Genomic DNA, 17,955 nt, shown 5'->3' with positions numbered 1-17,955 from the left:
CACGTATGCAAAGAAAGAGTTGTATTAAAATAATTTAATGCGACTGAAAAACATTGAATGCCATCATAACTTGCTATTGAGGCCGCATTGTAACGGAACCTTGTTTATAAATCAAGCCGTCTTCCTATTATGCAACCTCAATACATAGGCGGTGGCGGAAGAACGTTTGACCTAACCATTAGGCACATAGCATTATAGGGGCTTCAGCCCCCCCCCCCCCCCCCCCACACACACACACACACTTTTTCTCGAAGTAAACATAATTGATCTGAAATTCTGAAATTGACCTTGAATACATATAGAAATATTGAGAAGTTGGAGTTATAGGTATACCCCCCCCACCCCCCCCCCCACCCCCCTCCCCCCCCCCCACGGATTAGGAATGTCATGATTTGGGGAAAAAAATTGGTAGCTAGTTAAGAAATTTATTTTGGAACTATAGGTATCCTCCTCCCACACCCTCCCCCACCCCCCCCCCCCCCCCCCTGGATTAGGATATTCATGATTTTGGTTGTGGGAATTGGGTTTTGTCAATATTTATGAGGATTAGTCTAGCCCCCCCCCCCCCCCCCCCCCACTTTCAATTTGCTTCCGACGCCACTGCAATAGATCGAGGTGAGTTCATGGAGCATCTTCTTATGTTCGAGGTCAGTTCATCGAGGTCAACTGCATTACTGAATGAATCTTTCGATCGAAATTCTTACGCGTGAGACAAAATGTGCATTCTCGAATTAACAGGTCTAACTGTATTTAATGTATTTTGCATCTCTTAAGGTAAATGAATTGAAATAAAAATGTTATATAAATACTAAACCAAAGCTTCAAATTTTTATAAGAACTACATATGCAAGCGGAATGTGTGCGCACGTGGAAGCATTTGCCGGATGCCTCATATGGACACAACAGTGTGCCGAAGCCGATCACAAAAAGCATTTCAAAAACTTCTTTTAATGCAAAATCTAGTAAGTTTTGTTTAAAACTCTCACAAAATAATATACATGTTTAACTTTAAAGTATATTGCAACTTAAAAGTAAACTTATAACACAGGTAGAATGCAAAATTTACCAAGTAAAGACAAATATATAATCTATCTAATGAAAGTCACTTCAACTTGAATATTTGTTTGAAATTTCGATCTAACAAGGCAAATGATAACAGAATTAGTTTGATATTGATTAGCATGTATTTTTATAAATGCAGAAAAATAACGTATTCGATTTATTTACAACTATCAATTTAGTAATGAATTTTCATCACAAAACACAACACTGTTTTATTTTTTAGTAATGAATGTATATATGACTGCAATAGTAATAAAACATTGATGTTTTGAATTTTTTCACTGATATACTATCTCTATAATAAAAACCAACGTTTAAGTTTTAAAAACATGCATTAAGATATTAAAAAATTTTCTTCTCTGTTGAACAACTTAACGTTCATACTCTACCATAATCATTAATCATTTTACCCGTTTCTGTATTGACAGTTAACCTTTAGCCATACACTTCATATGATATAAAATATCAAAAATCAATAAGAGTGTACTTTGAACTAATCTTTCGTTTTAAATACAACAAATCCCAGGGAAAGAGAGCATCAGCTACGTCTTCGTGCATTACCTCATGTAAGATGCTTACATGTTATTGACTAATCAAAACAACTAGCAAGAGACTTTGACAAATTCTATTGTTATACTTTCATGTTAAATACTGAAATCTGATTGGTTAAGACGCAGTTCATAATCCTTTCTATTACCCTCAGCGTTAGCAACGCACTAAGCAACGGGTAACATTAAAAAATGTTACATGCGCGAAAATTATGCGCGTACGGTTCGCTGTAGAATTCACGTTATTCCTATATAAAAGAAGTGAAATTTTCTTAAAAATTAAGACATTCAGTATAACAAAATAAATAGTGCCTGTTTGGAAGGATAACAGTTGAAATTGACACCCCTCGAAAACCATTGTCAACCTCCGCTTCGCGTCGGTTGACAATGGTTTTTCTCGGGGTGTCAATTTCAACTGTTACCCTCCCAAACAGGCACTATTTATGTAATATCAACCGAATGCTACATGTACTGTTTTACACTTTAATCAATCAGCAACAACAATGTTTATTTTGTTATTTAAATTACAGAAAACGAATTGTGGAGTGATCATTCAATCCAAGCTGATCATTCAGGACATGGTTAGTTCATATTGTGTTTGAGTGATATTGGTTTTATTTCTGCAAAAGAGTGGGTGAATATTATTATGACTACAAATTATATGTACATTTTGGTAGTTATTGTTGGCAGTACTATCCGTAAAAATTGTTATGTAATCTAACCATAATTGAAATGATAACAGAAGGACGGTACTACCAAACATTTCCGCCATAGACATTACTTCGATGAAACGTGAAAATGCTGAACATTGTGTATTTGATGCGGCGGTATTAAGGGTTACTTTTTGTTTGTTTGTTTGTTTTTTTTTATTGTTGTTTTTTTTTGGGGGGGGGGGGGGAGGGGGTATTTTTTTTTACACAAATCCATAGTGTGGCCGGCCAATTGCAATGTTTATTTCAAAATAGCGATGCTCAGTAAACCAACTTAATTTAGCAAGCTATAAATAAGAAGTGTCATTTTACCCAAATCTAAGACTAGGATCATGGAATATATAAGACAAAAGTAGAAAAGTACATACACCGAATGCTTATTCATCATAGACTGAGTTGTATAGGTAGCATCACGAGAGGGAAAGCTATTTTTTATATTTCAAATTTAAATGTATTTATAAAACTTTTCATACACGCACAGTTCGATGTACACATTTTGACTTAAGATGAAGACATACTAAGGGATCTCAAATTCTTAACTCAACTCAATTCTATATGTTAAAACTTCTAAACGTTATCTATACGAACATTAAAAACTGTGTGGCATATAACTAATCACAGGTGTCTTTTTGTACGGTGCACAAGATTAAAACATCTATAAATCAAACCGAATTAAATAACGTTGACAAATTATTACTGTTAACAATTTATTTTTTGTAGTTAATTGACTCATTATTCATTGGTTCTCAAACTGGTTTGGGCAACCTGTCAAAATTAATGTGGACACACCTATATTATTATCAATACTTTTTTGGAATAGTAAAAATTATTATAGCCCCAGCGGGATTCGAAGTCAATGCGCTACGCTTTTAGGTAACTATTTCGGGGAAAAAAATAGTTTATAAAATTATTCTTGGCTTTATTGATTATTTCGATCGGAAATAAATGTACGTTATAACTTCGTGGTGTCCAATACCACCATAAGCTCCAAGAATAGCGGGGTTTACGCCGGTCAGAAATATTTGCTTTTGGTTTATAAATACAATGGATCGTGCGAGCCTATACTATAATAATTATTCATATCAAAACAGTAAAGGCTGGACAGGACTCTTTTAAAAATCCAGATGATATAATATACTGGGTATCGTCAAAATCTCCGCGTTTGAGTCAGAACCAACAATCATGAATAGCGGCGTGGCATTGTGACATGAAAAAAAAATAAACTAGTATTTGCACACCTGAAAATTACAAATTGGTACAAATGATATAACAATTTTATAACAATAAATCATTTTGTTTTATTCCATAAAATAACGAAATCCATTCTTACATATTTGATAATTCTAAAATATATGAAATTCAAAAATGCAAAATTGCAATGAGGTTATTGAATAAAAACAATGCACCATCCCCATATAATGTCATTAATAATGATGATGATGATGATGATGATGATGATGAATGAATGAATTGGACATATAACATCCGAAAAAAAAAATTAATATTATTTTTGAATGGTACACGTAACATGTGATTAACACGTTGTCTTGCATACTTTTACAGGCAATAATACAAGCGCAAGCACTATCCTCATTGGTGTATAGAAAAGAGAAGACCATATCTCTCGGTCAACGATTATATGTATTTGATATTGATTGTGGTAGAAATGGAAACCTGTGCATTTCTGCATCAAACAATTCTTCTGATATTTTTAATAATCCAAATAACTCAGATTCTTTTATTTTTAAATCTTCTTCTGGATCTTACATAGCACTGCAGGAACAAAACAATGATCATTTTAATTTCATATATGGAACGTATCATTCCATTTAAAGACAATCTGCAACTTTAACAACGCAACATTAATTCAACTTCGCCAAAAACTAGTGGATTTTCTGAAGACAGAAAACAATGGGTACTAAGCAGTCCTAGAACACTGTGGGGAGAAGATGAAGATTTTTTAACACCGTGGATGTGGACCAAAATTTAGATTTACAGCACACGGAATAACAGCCACTAAATCTGGTGGCATCTTGCTTTGTTTATGGATCAATGAATTTGGAGAACGGAGTTTAGGAAAAGTGATTTCGATAGATGGAAAACTCCAGATTTCCATGGATAAAAATCAACCTCTGTACATTTGTCCAACTTATATAGCAGAGAATGGCAATGGAGACATATGTGTCTCTGACGTCAAAGCTGTGGTTGTCACGGACGCCGGCGGGATGTTGAGATTCCGTTACGAAGGGAACTTCAGAGAAAGCAACTTTGATCCATATGGCATATGCTGCGACTCAAAGTAAAACATTATCGTTGCTGATATGAAAAACGACAAATTACACGTTATTGACAAAGACGGTGATTTTCTGCATCAAGTGATCTATGATGGAATAAAAATGCCCCGTGCTGTATGCATTGACGAAAACGACAGAGTTTTTGTTGGAGAATGGGATTCAGACGCCATTAAAGTCATTGCACTCAATGTTAGCGTTAGCAATCGGTCAATACTTTATAAGAGCTGTACAATTTACTAAATCTATTGAATAACAATTATATCATAGGCAAATGCATAATGTTTAATTCAAGCTTACCAAATGATTATTTCATATTTAGGCAACGGAATTTCCTTTGTCTTAATGTTCTTATATATCGTTGTACAAGTGCAATGATTAATTGTCACGCTTCTGCATCAACTCGTATTGCCGGTATTTCAAAAAGCTGGTAATATTTTTTCCCATAAAAAATAGAATATTCCTATAGAAAAATCATTTCCGATAGGATGTAATAAAATCCTATAGGAAATTAGAATTTCCTATTAAAAAAACTACCAGTCTTAATCAAATTCTTATAGAAAATACCATTCTCCTATAGGAAATACAATTCCTATAGAGTTACTAGAAAATCCAACAGGATTATGATTATTTCTTGTAGGAGAACTATTTCTCATTTGGGAATTGTCATTTTCCTTTAGAATATTAATTTCTAAAAGTTAATATCTCATCATGTAGGTAAAACACAATAAAAACAAAGAGCGGTCATTTATTCTCTTGACAATAATCTTTCATTTTGTATATATGGATTTTTCCAAAACTGCACCTTCAGCGGATGCAAAAATACCACCTTGCCACTGGCATAATTATCTTGCACAGTGTTTACAGTGTATGGTATATGTACAATGTGTGCCCCTTTAGCGTGTCAATAATGTTTAACACAATGACATTTATGCCAAATCCTTATATCTAGTGTACACTATTGTGATCGTTTTCTAGAATGTCTTTAGTAATGAGGGTATTTACAAAACTTCAATTATGCATCTTTGCATAAAATGCAAGCTGTTCAAACTCTACCAGTAACAAAATCGACAACTGAACTTTCTTGAGGAATTATAGAGTTTTAATTTTTTTTCACTTTTTAAAAGCATGATTATTGGCATGAGTACGACTATATTTTACTCATATTTTTTTTCTATTGTAGGCAACAAAATTATTGTACTTAAAACTTTTTTTTACCATAGAATATTTAAACCCAATGTCATTTTTTTAAAATTTGAAATAAATGGTTTTTAATATCATCAAAGAGCTTTCGGCAGCATTTCCAGCACCTTATTTTTCATACGTTATTTTGCTTCAAAACTTCATGTCTCATGTGTTCAGCTAGCAACTGATCAAGGTATTCAATGCTGTAAACATTAAAATTCCAATATCAGCATAGCGCTTCGTTATTTACAAAGTAGTGCTATAAAGATTAAACATTCGTCATGCACAGCTACGAAAGTATGTAAAGGGCACCTGTTTAGAAATTCGTTGGGTTCTAATCAGTCATTCTTTTTTTTACGCACTTCAAAATTAAAGAAACGCCTGTGTATTACGGGTGATACTCTTTTTACCTATTACGGTAAGATCTTATTTGAAGCCATCCTTACAATTTTTTTTCGGATTAATAAAATTTTAATCATATTGTCTATTCTTTGATTTGTGTCGGTTATATGATATAAAACATTTAGATGCATGTGTAATGTTTGCGTTATTATAAAAAAAATTAAAGGGTTCTGTTTTGATTTTATAGCTCATTTAAATTTTTTTCTTATCCATTTCAAAATTTGAAGTAATGCAAGTGACCAATATTAAGTTTTGTAAATTCCTTTGGTACTAAAGAAGTTCTGGAAAATGACCTGAATAGTGTACCAGATATACTGATAAGATTAGAAACGTTAAAGTGTTAATCTTCAACTTAAATTAACGAAAATAAAAGCATCAGGAGGAAATTTCCACACCAATACAAATACATAGTGTATGATGTCAACCCCAAGTGTATATGCTATAAATGCATTAGTAGATTACAAAAATCTACACATATGTTTCTCTTACCCATTGTTATGAGTGTCTTCTTTAAAAAGACACACCTTCCTTTACATAATATAGTCGATATTCGACTCTTTGTAAATAAATTAAATGTATTATCTTATACAGATCCTCTAGAAAACAAAATTTTTCTAGGCGAATAGACAATTCATGCTGCAGATAAAAAAAACTCTAAGCTCATTTCGAAGGCTTTTGATGTTCGGTTTTGAGGTCACCTTAGCTTAAAGCTCGAGTGAGCTTTTCTGATCACATTTTGTCTGACGTCTGTCTGCCTCTAAAAACTTTTCACATCATTAGCATCTTCGAACTAGAACTAGAATTAGAACTACGAGACCAATTAAAGGCAAACTTAGCATAACGCACCCATTGGCTAAGGGAATTCACAGTTGTGGAAATGAAGAACCACCTCCTTTTTCAAGAGGAGATAATTATGAACTATTGAATATCGTATGTTAAAGATTAGCAAACTTTAAGATGACCCCTTGATGATTTGAATTTCTTCACTGATAACATATCTCTACAATGAAAACCAACGTTTAAGTTTAAATAACATGCATTAACATGTAAAACTCAAACATTTTCATATTTCATATTGCTAACTCAAATTGTGTCTTCTTTGTTAAATAATTCAACGTTCATACTCTACAGTAATCAGTATCCATGTTACGTGTTTCTTTATTTCGCAGTTAGCCCTTAGCCATACACTCATAGGAAATTTATCAAAAATCAATCAAAGTGTACTTTAAACTAATCTTTCGTTTTAAATACTACAAATCCCAGGGAAAACAAGCATGAGAGCTCTACGTCTTCGTGCATTATCCAAGGTAAGATACTGACATTTTATAGACTTATCAAAACTACAAGCAAGAGACATTGCGAAATACCAATTTCAATCGAATGTTACACGTACTGTTTTACACTTTAATCAATCAGCAACGACACTGTTTATTTTGTTAGCGATAGAAAGAACTGTGGAGTGAGCATTCAATCCAAGCTGATTATTCAGGACATGGTTAGTTTATATTGTATTTGAGTGATATTAGTTTTATTTCTGCAAACAAGTAGGTGAATGTTATTCACAATTAAATATTTCAATTATGACTACACATTATATGTACATTTTGTTATTTTTGACAGAACTATCTGTAAAAATTGTCATGTATACTAACCATAATTGAAATGACAACTGAAGGACGGTATACTGCCAAAATTTTCAGACATAGACATAGACTTCGATGAAACGTGAAAATGCTGAACATTTTGTATTTGATGCGGCGGTATTTAGGGTTCCTTTTTGTTTTTGGGGAGGGGGGGGGGTATTATTTCATTTTTACAAATCCACAGTGTGTTTAATTTAAAATAGCGATGCTCAGTAAACCAACTTAATTTAGAGAACCATAAATGAGAAGTATCATTTTATCCAAATCTAAGACTATGATAATGAAATATGAGTTGTATAGGTAGCGACATGATAAGGAAAGTGGGTTTATATTTCAAATTACATTTTGTTTGCATTTACATATATTTATAAAACTTTTTTTTATACACGCAGTGTTCGATGTACACATTCTGACTTGAGGTGAAGACAGATTAAGGGACCTCAAATCCTGAACTGAACTCAATTCAGTCTGTTATAGTGTCTAAACGTTAACAATACGAACATTAAACATTGTGTGACACATAACTAATGACAGATGTCTTTTTGTACGGTGCACGAGTTTAAAACATCTATAAATTTTCAAACCAAATTGAAAACCCTTGACAAATTATGATTGTTAGCAATTCATTTTTTGTAGTTGATTGACTCATTATTCATTGGTTCTTAAACTTGTATGGGCAACCTTTAATATTAATGTGGCCAAAAGTACATTATAATCAATACTGTCACCTTTTTAAATCTTTAAATTTTACAATTTTTGACTGAAAATATGTTTTAATTTTTTTTGGAATGGTAAAAATTAATAAAGCCCCAGCGGGATTCGAAGTCATGACGGTCATGACGTTCAGATTAGTATCTAACGCTCTAACCCATGGGTATCTATTTCGGAAAAGAAATAGTTTATAAAATTATTCTTGATTTTATTGATTATTCGATCGGAAATACATGTACGTCCTAACTTGGTGGTGTCCATTACCACCTTAAGATCCATGAATAGCGGTGTTCACGCCGGTCATAGATTTTCGCTTTTGGTTTATAGAGGGACCTTACATATATATATATATAATCATTATGCATATTAAAACAGTAAACAGACTGGACAGGACTAGTTAAAAATCAAAATGATATAATGTACTGGTTATCGTCAAAATCTCCTCATTTGAGACAAAACTAGTATTCGCATACCTGAAAATGACAAATTGGTACAAAAGATATTACAATTTAATAACTATAAATCATTTTGTTTTAATTCATAAAATAACGAAATCCATTCTTATATATTTGATAATTCTAAAATATATGAAATTCAAAACTGCAAAATTGCAGAAATGTTATCAAAACAAAAAACAATGCACCATATAATGGCATTAATAATTATAATAATGATGATGATGATAATGATGATGATGATGAATGAATTGGACATGTAAATGGTTTTTTTTCACATGTAGCATGTGGTTTTCACGTTGTCTTGCATACTTTTACAGGCATTAATACAAGCGCAAGCACTGTCCTCATTGGTGTATAGAAAAGAGAAAACCATATCTCTCGGTCAACGATTATATGTATTTGATATTGATTGTGGTAGAAATGGAAACCTGTGCATTTCTGCATCAAACAATTCTTCTGATATTTTTAATAATCCAAATAACTCAGATTCTGTTCTTTTTAAATCGTCTTCTGGATCTTACATAGCACTGCAGGAACAAAACAATGATCATTTTAATGTCTTATATGGAACGTATCATTCCATTAAAAGACAATCTGCAACTTTAAAACACAACTATATACAACTTCGCCAAAAACTAGTGGATTTTCTGAAGACAGAAAACAATGGGTACTTAGCAGTACGATTATACTGTGGGGAGAAGATGAAGATTTTTTACACCGTGGATGTGGACCAAAATTTAGATTTACAGCACACGGAATAACAGCCACTAAATCTGGGGGCATCTTGCTTTGTTTATGGAACAATAAATTTGGAGAACGGAGTTTAGGAAAAGTGATTTCGATTGATGGAAAACTCCAGATTTTTATGGATAAAAATCAACCTCTGTATATTTGTCCAACTTATATAGCAGAGAACGGCAATGGAGACATTTGTGTCTCTGACGTCAGAGCCGTGGTTGTAACCGACGCAGGCGGGATGTTGAGATTCCGCTACCAAGGGAACTTCAGAGAAAGCAACTTTGATCCATATGGCATATGCTGCGACTCAAAGTACAACATTATCGTTGCTGATATGAAAAACGACAAAATACACGTTATTGACAAAGACGGTGATTTTCTGCATCAAGTGACCTATGATGGAATCAAAATGCCCCGTGCTGTATGCATTGACGAAAACGACAGAGTTTTTGTTGGAGAATGGGATTCAGACGCCATCAAAGTCATTGCACGTTAATGGTAGCGTTAATAATCGGTCAATACTTTATATGCACAATGTTTATCTCAAGTTTACAAACTGATTATTTCATATTTAGGCAACGGAATTTCCTTTGTCCTAATGTTCTTATATATCGTTGTACAATGATTAATTGTTACGCTTCTGCCTCAACTCGTATTGCCGGTATATCGAAAAGCGGGAAATAATTTTTCCCATGCGAAACATAATATTCCTATAGAAAAAAAAATTCTGATAGGATGTAATAAAATCCGATGGGAAGTTAGAATTTCCTATAAGAAAACTACCTGTCTTAATCAACTTCCAATAGAAAATACCATTCCCTATAGGAAATACAGCTCCTATAGAGTTATTAGAAAATCCTACAGGATAATGAATATTTCTTGTAGGAGAATCATTTCTCATTTAGGAATTGTCATTTTCCTTTAGGATATTAATTTCTAAAGTTAAAATATCATCACGCAGGTAAAACACAATAAAAACAAAAAGCGGTCATGTACTCTCTTGACAATAATCTTTCATTTTGTATATATGGATTTTTCCAAAACTGCACCTTCAGCGGATGCAAAAATACCACTGGCATAATTATCCTGCACAGTGTTTACAGTGTATGGTATATGTACAATGTGTGCCTCTTTAGAGTGTCAATAAGGTTTAACACAATGACATTTATGCCAAATCCTTATATCTAGTGTACACTATTGTGATCGTTTTCTAGAATGTCTTTAGTAATGAGGGTATTTACAAAACTTCAGTTATGTGTCTTTGCATAAAATGCAAGCTGTTCAAACTCTACCAGTAACAAAATCGACAACTGAACTTTCTTGAGGAATTATAGAGTTTTAATTTTTTTCTCACTTTTTAAAAGCATGATTATTGGCATGAGTACAACTATATTTTACTCATATTTTTTCTTTTGTAGGCAACAAAATTATTGTACTTAAAACTTTTTTTTACCATAGAATATTTAAACCCAATATCATTTTTTTAATTTGAAAATTAAATGGTTTTTAATAGTATCAAAGAGCTTTCGGCAGCATTTCATTTTTCATACGTAATTTTGCTTCAAAACTTCATGTCTCATGTGTTCAGCTAGCAATTGATCAAGGTATTCAATGCTGTAATCATTAAAATTCCAATATCAGCATAGCGCTTCGTTATTTACAAAGAAGCGCTATAAAGATTAAACATTCGTCATGCACAGCTACGAAAGTATGTAAAGGGCACCTGTTTAGAAATTCGTTGGGTTCTAATCAGTCATTCTTTTTTTACGCACTTCAAAATTAAAGAAACGCCTGTGTATTACGGGTGATACTATTTTTACCTATTACGGTAAGATCTTATTTGAAGCCATCCTTACAACTTTTTTTCGGATTGATAAAATTCTAATCATATTGTCTATTCTTTGATTTGTGTCGGTTATATGATATAAAACATTTAGAAGCATGTGTAATGATTGCGTTATTATAAAAAAAAAATTAAAGTGTTCTGTTTTGATTTTTTATAGCTCATATCAAAAATGTTCTTATCCATTTCAAAATTTGAAGTGATGCAAGTGACCAATAATAAGTTTTGTAAATTCCTTTGGTACTAAAGAAGTTCTGGAAAATGACCAGAATAGTGTACCAGATATACGGATAAGATTAGAAACGTTAAAGTGTTAATCTTCAACTTAAATTAACGAAAATAAAAGCATCAGGAGGAAATTAAATACATAGTGCATGATGTCAACCCCAAGTGTATATGCTATAAATGCATTAGTAGATTACAAAAATATACACATATGTTTCTCTTACCCATTGTTATGAGTGTCTTCTTTAATAAGACACACCTTCATTTACATTAATATAGTCGATATTCGACTCTTTGTAAATAAATTAAATGTATTATCTTATACAGATCCTCTAGAAAACAAATTTTTTCTAGGCGAATAGACAATTCATGCTGCAGATAAAAAAAACTCTAAGCTCATATCGAAGGCTTTTGATGTTCGGTTTTGAGGTCACCTTAGCTTAAAGCACGAGTGAGCTTTTCTGATCACATTTTGTCTGACGTCCGTCTGCCTCTAAAAACTTATCACATTATTAGCATCTTCTTTAGAACTACGAGACCAATTTAAGGCAAACTAAGCATAACGCACCCATTGGCTAAGGGAATTCACAGTTTTGGAAATGAAGAACCACCTCCTTTTTCAAGAGGAGATAATTATGAATTATTGAATATTTTTTAGAAATCAAAACAAAATCTTTTTTCAAGAACTATCTGATCAGGAAAGATGAAACTTGTGTCGTAGCATCCTCAGGTAGTGGAAATACAAAATTGTGAAAATCATGACCCCGGAGTTAGGGTGGGGCAACAATGGGGGATTAACTTTTACCTAGGAATATTTAGAGTAACTTTTGTTGGAACAATCTTTTATAAGGTACATTCATTGTCGTGAACATTATGACCCCCGGGGGTATGATGGGACCACAATGAGAGGTTGAACTTTCACATAGGAATAGTTAGAGTTAATCTTTAAAAATCTTCTCAACAACTTATCAGCCAGAAATGTTGAAACTTTTGTTGAAACATTCTCATGTGGTGTACATTTTGAGAAGGTTAATTCCCCATTTAAAATCTTTTTTGAGAACTGCAATTCTCAAATAAACTAAATATAAGAATGACAAATTTTTCCAATACATATGCTAGTATGGCTCTTCAAACAGCAATGCTAATTTTAAATCATTATCTAGCTGCAATACTAGTGATGTAGCCTTCTCCGATATTTCTATGTCTGATGTTTACTTAAAAGGGCTACAGTACCATAGGATCTTCGTGAAACTAAACGATTGATGAACTATACGTGATTTTTTTGGATTTATTTAGGTCCTTTACAACTACAGGTTTTAGTTTCATTAAGAAATACATGTGTTATTTTTATTTATAAACAATTCGAGCCGAAAATGTTACTCCCACACTTGCACCATTACGGAGATCCTATGCAATTGTAACCCCCTCCCCCCCCCCCCCCAAAAAAAATATATGTATATATATATATATATATATATATATATATATATATATATATATATATATATATATATATATATATATATATATATATATATATATATAAACAAATAATAAAAGAAGGGTGATGATTTCATTGATATAGCTAATCATCGAATATCGAAACACCGATATATAGTTGTATGTTTCATAGTTGACCTTGAATATATTTTTACGTGGTCAGTAGATTCGTTATGTGGAATGAGCAGAATTCGAACTGCGTATATATATCTACTATAATACGTCAACAACAAAATAAACCATGCAACACTAACTAAATGAACAATAGTCGAAAACATGTAGGGGTAATTTATTGTACGAATGTTCTACGGTGGCGTGGAAGGGCCAGATGAAAAAAATATATAATTTTTATTTGTTCGGACGAATAAGTTATTTTTTCGGGCAAATTTACAATTTGTTCGACAAAATACGATTTGTTCGGACAAATAAGTTATACGTTTGGACCTATAAGCTTTTTGTTCGGATGAATTACGATGTTAAAGAGCTAAAGGCATACTACGCACCTCCAATAACTCATCTCGGATTAGAATTTTCCTGATATTGAGAATTTGTTTTGCGGGTGAAAAGTTTTTAAGTAAGGCTGCCACGCCCCCTTTTAAAACGTTCCTTGAAACTACCGTAAATAAAGTGAATAAAATATCTGTGAGCATTCATCCAAATAAAAGCAAGCTAAACCTCTGAAAAAATCTTACCATTCGTTTGCTCTGCAAGATTTTGAGAAGATTTTGGTATTTATATTTCAGCAAATTTACAATAACAAGTTAGAGTAATTTCCCTTTATTGTGACGTCAAAGTTCACGTCTCTCAAATTCGGCTGTCTATTTGAAAACTACCCTGAAAAAAAAAAAACTACGCTAAATATACTGTTTTATTTACTTTAAAAGCATGATGTTCTTGAAATAACATATTTTATCTGATTCTTAAAAGTTTTACTTTAACTTGATTCTCGCGAGAAGGTGAGAACGCCATAATTTTTGGAATTGCATTGTGGATCAAAAGAATCTGGTGGAATTAGCCGAGGGAAAAAAACCACATAGGTCCATTAAAAAACCTAACATTTTTTTTTCTAACAAATTTCACTTTTGTTACATTTATTAAACATATGTAATCATATACATTCAGTGCTGCAATAACCCACAAAAAGTAACTTCACATTTAATTGTTATTAAGATAACAAAATAGTAATATGCTAATTTGGCAACAAAATGATATAGAAATCGGATATTCAAATTATATTTTTTCATAGAGTGGGTCATCGTACCATTTTTTTAAAGAACGAATATTGATAACACATATTAACGTCTATCTTTTTCGATTTTCCAAAAATGGTACGAAAACCCACTCTATGGTAAAAAGTAAGTTTTCTTCTTTTAATTTTTAAGATTGGTCTTGAATTGGCTAAGTCCAGTTGTTTGCGTAATACTGATAACAATACAATCAGCTATATTATACCCTCTAAACAAGCGAATCGGTGGTGTAGTGGTAAGCGAGGTGTTCTTCGAACAAATGCCACTGTAAAAGCGGGTGTTCGAGTCGTACGCGTTTTGGGTTTTTTGTTTATCTTTTTGTTTACATTGTTAAAATGTAAATTTCTTTTTATACTTAATGATATATATTGTTAAAATGTATTTTTCTTTTCTTTTCTTAATAATTAAAAATTTGCTAATAATAACTTGAAATTATTTGATATACGTTTTCTTCTTCTTTTATAAAATATAAAATGTATGTTATTCTCTTAAAGATTGCACGATTTCTTATTGTAAACAGATGGTTGGTGTGCATGCAAGAAACTATTAAATGGCAAGATGAAACGTTCCATCTCTGAATCCTTGAGAGTCTTGTTTACACAAGGACATACGCTGAACAAAAGCATGTAGTTGTGCTCAAAATGTGCTCAAAATGCAGAATACAAGCTTAGTCAAACGTACAGTGTGCGCCTAATGAAAATTCAACGATTAACTAGGCATGCATTTCACTTCCAATTGCATCGGCAGGAAAATCAAATTACAAATGCGTGTTTTGTTGTGAAAGAAAAAGCATAGAAGTTGTACCAGAAGACACATAGACCACTCGGACCAATGACCAACACAAAGTATGACCAGTGACGAATAACAAGTCCCCTTGTTATACGTTAGTGGTTTGACTACCGCTGTCTTCCGTTTGGTATATATCAAATGCGTCGGAACCCGGGGGTGGGGGTGGGGGGCGCTAACTTTTTTTTGCAAATTTATACATTCCAAAGACACTTTTTTGCTTGTCAATATTTTGTACAAGTCTAGCCCCCCCCCCCCCCACTTTCCGACGCCACTCATTTATTTTTTTTGAAAAAACTTGTTTTAAATACCTACAAAAGGTGTTTCCTAAATTCCTCCTGTTTCCGAAGCGGAACAAATCGACTTCTACAAATGGTGGAATCGACTCCCCCATACTCTTTGTCGACTCCCCTGCGATAGGGGTTATATATGTATATGATGACTGAGGTAAATTAGTAAATAAAATATGTTTAGAAAGTAATCAACATTTTTGTATCTAAACTCTTTAAATGAGTACGCAATTGTCATTTTAAATTTGCCAGTTTAAAGTATATGTAAATACTATAGAATTAAAGCACAGTTACGCCTTTTTGGACATTTTCATTTGGACAATACTTTCCATCGTTTAAATGCCCAGTTAACTCGTACGTTTATTACTTCTTATTAGAGGTATGAGGAGGTCGTGGGCATTTGCAACGGCTTATTCCCCCAGATTCTTTACTGACGCAGAAAAATTCTGTCGGATCAACGTGTAAGAAATCCATTGTGACGTCACTCGAAAGGACGATAACTCCGTAAGTCTTATGTAATGGAATTACGTTGTGTTAGCAGTATATTTACAATGCATGTACCTCTATACTACTTAATTAAAAAAAGAGACTCGAAAACTTTTTTAGGCTTTAATGCCGAGAAATCGGAAGAGTACGGTCTTTTGTTTTATATATTTTAAACATCACTGGTCCTTGAAGATTACCAATTTGTTTTTATTTTTTCTCAATCAAGATTTGCTAATTAATAATCAACGAAAATTCCTTTAAAAAATCCGGAAATCATCATGATTTATTGAATTTTTACAATCTTGCGCATGTGCATTACATTTACGCTAAATCACGGGAGGCTCTTTAGTTTATGTTTCGACAATATCACTTTTGCATGGACAAACTCAGAAGCGATATTACAAATACATGTAAATTTTTATTGAAAATTTGTCATATATTCTGTTAATCAAAGTAAATACGGGAGATAACTCTAACTCAGTGCATTTAATATGAAAAAATCCCGAGAGTTTCGAATGTCAACCTGGTGTGTAAATTCGAATAAAAAACGTTGGTGAGAAATTGTTGCATTTTTCATTAATTCATAAATATGAATTACATTTTTCGATGAAAGACATTTACAGCCTCAAAATGGTTTGTTTTGATTAATTGAACTTTTATGTTCAATGCATTTTCTGAGCGATTCTGCAATTTTTTGCTACATTACGGGTATGTATGGGAGGCATTTTAACTGTGGCAATGGCCTGTCCCGAGACAGAGTTAGATTATTCAAACTAAGCAGAGTGTAGTGAAATTAATAGCATTATTGTAGGCTTAAAGTTTGGTTATGTAAATGTCAACAATTCAGTGTGTTGATGTATCTAGTTCGTAAATGTCCGATACCATATGCAAATGAATGTCACCCGTGCAAGCATGGGTCAAAGTCTAGTAGTCTTTAATTATTTTTATCTTGTTTTCGGGAGAGTGTGAAATGGGAAACAAGATTTACAAGAAACTGCTTGTCAAAAAAAATGTTGGTCTTGTTCTAGGGCCTGATTCTCTGACCAAGGGAAAATAAATTTCACAATTTTGAACTTATTGGCCAATATGATATAACCATTCATGTTTTCCCCCACATATGCGGTAGCAGAGAAGATGTTTTGATATCTGTTTTTATAGTTGGTTATCCCTGGTAGGTAAGTCGTACATTTTATAATTTCATGATTCCTCTTTCCATAGAAAAGCTGCAAACAAAAAAGTTAAACCTTGGCCTTGTAGTTTTCAAAAAGTTACAAATGTAAAATGATTTTAAAATATCGAATATAAATATGGATATTATTTGCAAACAAAAAGCAACCAAGTTAATTTTGATGTGCCAAATTCAAAAATGGCAGTGCACTACTAGTATTTGAAACCGGTATACCACACATACACACTTTAAAGAAAAGAAGCAGAATTATCCGCGTTTTATAAAATATAGAAAGAAACTAGATACGATCTCGTTACGAGTAACGAGTAGGTCTTCCGTTCAATTTTTTAAACGATACCTTTAAAATATCAATAAAACTTCAGAATTTCCACTCAACCCCTCCCTTTCAGATAATGTTTACGATTGTCAATATCCTTTAAAATGCTTGACAAAGAGTTTTGCTTTTTCACATACAGCACATTAAAGATTTAAGATTTTAGTCCCCTAAAATCCCTAATGACGTCATCAGTGGGTGTGGCAATGAGTTTTACAAACTAATATTGCTACGATCAACAACTTTGCTTCTATAATGCATTACAGAATCTTAATCGTTTTTAAGGTATTTGTAAGAGATTTTACGAGTCTCTTGGCCCCTAATTTAA

At 32.6% G+C, this 17,955-nt stretch overlaps 2 pseudogenes; both read left to right on the top strand.

Moving 5' to 3' along the window:
• The first annotated feature begins 607 nt into the window (after positions 1-607).
• On the top strand, positions 608-6,219 carry LOC128172999 (uncharacterized; annotated as a pseudogene).
• Positions 6,220-7,635: 1,416 nt separating this feature from the next.
• On the top strand, positions 7,636-10,433 carry LOC128173004 (uncharacterized; annotated as a pseudogene).
• Positions 10,434-17,955: the final 7,522 nt, after the last annotated feature.

Source organism: Crassostrea angulata, chromosome 2 (assembly GCF_025612915.1).
Source record: "Crassostrea angulata isolate pt1a10 chromosome 2, ASM2561291v2, whole genome shotgun sequence".
NCBI classification, from domain to species: domain Eukaryota; kingdom Metazoa; phylum Mollusca; class Bivalvia; order Ostreida; family Ostreidae; genus Magallana; species Magallana angulata.
The sequence above is the reverse complement of the archived record's forward strand: the minus strand, read 5'-3'. Positions and strand labels throughout refer to the sequence as shown.